This window comes from Sturnira hondurensis, unplaced genomic scaffold (genome assembly GCF_014824575.4).
Source record: "Sturnira hondurensis isolate 20B ecotype Veracruz unplaced genomic scaffold, ASM1482457v3 Scaffold0014107, whole genome shotgun sequence".
Classification (NCBI taxonomy): domain Eukaryota; kingdom Metazoa; phylum Chordata; class Mammalia; order Chiroptera; family Phyllostomidae; genus Sturnira; species Sturnira hondurensis.
In genome coordinates this window covers 7,004-9,451 of record NW_028086738.1, presented here as the reverse complement: position 1 = coordinate 9,451, position 2,448 = coordinate 7,004, and the positions used below count along the sequence as shown (strand labels likewise).

The 2,448-nt window shown below is 40.8% G+C and overlaps 1 pseudogene; it reads left to right on the top strand.

The window, feature by feature from the left end:
- Positions 1-310: 310 nt before the first annotated feature.
- Positions 311-1,898, top strand: LOC118998431 (heat shock cognate 71 kDa protein-like; annotated as a pseudogene).
- The last annotated feature ends 550 nt before the right edge of the window (positions 1,899-2,448 follow it).

Genomic DNA, 2,448 nt, shown 5'->3' with positions numbered 1-2,448 from the left:
TATCTGAAATGAAACAGGAGACATCACTACAGATCCCATGGGTATTAAAAGGTTAATGAACACAGACAATGAACAAGTCTTTGCCCACACATTTGATAACCCAGACAAAAATGGGTTAATTCCTTAAATGATACAATCTCCCAAAACTCACATGAGAAGAAACAGACAATCTGTATAAGCCTATATCTGTTAAATAAATCACATCAGTTATTAACAACCTTTGTTTTTTATTATTGTTATTAAAGTACAGTTGTCTCCATTTTCTCTCACCCCACCCAACCCCACTTCCCACCCTCAATTCTATCTCCCTTTGGCATTGCCCGTGAACTACCAGTCTGATATAATAAAGCACTGGCCCTGCATGATGATGAATGATGAGGGCAGGTCCAAGTCGAATACAAGAAAGAGACAGAAAGTTCCTATCTGGAAAAGCTATTATCTATGGTTTTGACAAAGATGAAGAAAATCACAGAAGCCTACCTTGGGAAGTCTGTGACCAATGCTGTTGTCACAGTATCACTTTACTCCAGTGACTTTCTACATCACTGGAATCATTGCTGGTGTCAATGAATGTGGAATTATCAAGGATCCAACTGCTGTTGCTGTTGCTTATAGCTTACACAACAAGGTTAGAGCTGGAAAATAGGAGCTGATCTTTGCCTTAGGAGGTTGCTCTTTTGATGCATCAAACCTCACTATTAAAGATGGGATCTTTGAGGTTAAATGTATAGCTGGAGACAGCTACTTAGGTGGTAAAGTCCTTGACAACCAAATGGTCAAACATTTTATTGCAGAGTTCAAGTGCAAGCATGGTGAAGACATCAGTGAGAACAAGAGGGCTGTCCATTTGCCTCCGTACTGCTTGTGAATGTGCTAAGTGTACTCTCTCTTCCAACACCCAGGCCAGTACTGAGATTGACTCACTGTATGAAGGAATCTACTTCTATACCCCCATTACCCATACTCAATCTGAAGAACTGAATGTTCATTATTCTGTGGCACACCAGACACTGTACAGAAAGCCCTTCAGGATTCCAAGCTAGACAAGTCCCAGATCCATGTTATTGTCCTGGTGGGTAGTTCTACTCCTAATCTCATGCTTCAGAATCCTCTACAGGACTTCCTCAATGTAAAGGAGATGAATGGCAGTATTAACCCCGACGAGCCTGTTGCATACTGTGCAGCTGTCCTATCTGGAGACAAATCTGAAAACTTTGGAGATTTGCTGCTCTTGGCTGTTACTCCTTTTTCTCTTAGCATTGGAACTGCTGGCAGAGCCATGACTGTCCTCATCAAGCACAACACTACCAACCCTACCTTCACTACCAGCAGACGCAAACCTTCACTACCTACTCTGACCACCAGGCAGGTGTGCTCATTCACGTTTACGAAGACAAATGCACCATAATCAAGGATTACAAGTTTGTAACTCTGCACTTGACAAGTTTGAGCTCACAGACTCACCTCCTGCACTCTGTGATGTTCCTCAGATTAAAGTCACCTTTGATATTGATGCCAATGGCATCTTTAATGTTTTTTCTGTGTATAAGAGTACAGGAAAAGAGAACAAGATTACCATCACTATCCATAAGAACCACTTGAGCAAAGAATACAGGGAACATGGTCCAAGAAGGTAAGAAGTACAAAGCTGAAGATGAAAAACATTTGGACAAGACATCTTCCAAAAATTTACTTAAATTCTTTGAAGAAAGTAACTGCTGAAGATCAGAAAACTTTGAGTTAAGCTCAGTCATGAGGATAAACAGGAGATTCTGGACAAATGTAATGAAATCACTAACTGGTTTGATAAGAATCAGATTGCAGAGAAGGAAGAATTTAAACATCATCAGAAAGAGCTGAGTAAAGTCTGAAACCCTGTCATTCCCACAATGAACTAGAGCATAGGAGGTAAGCCGGAGGAAAGGCTGGGGACTCCCCGAGGGAGGGATCCCTTCCATCTGGTGGTGCCTCTGCTGGGTCCACCAATGAAGAAGTTGATCAAGGCAACCTAAACATACATTTAGTTTTTGTTCTAGACAATCATTGAAAGACCCAGATTTGTAGCCAATTCCATGTCAGGTTTAAGGCTGAGCTGTTGTAGTGAGTAACTGGGCATTCTTGACACTTGGATATGGGACACATGCACAGAGAAAGGAAATAACCTTGCACTTTCTAAGCCTTGTATTGTAAGTGAAAATGCAATGTCTTATATCAAACCATATTTGACATTGGCACCAAAAAATAAAAGTGAAAGTACCACAATACAAACCACTGCATTCAGATAGTTTTGTTTTAAGGATATAGGACAAAAGTATGGAGGTGTGTTTCCTTGGGGCCTCAATTATGAGGGTGGACATTTGAGGGTACACATCATACTGAGCACTGACTACCCAGTGACAGTGCTGTCTACATATTCTTTAACAAATGCATTTTGTGTGTATTTATGAT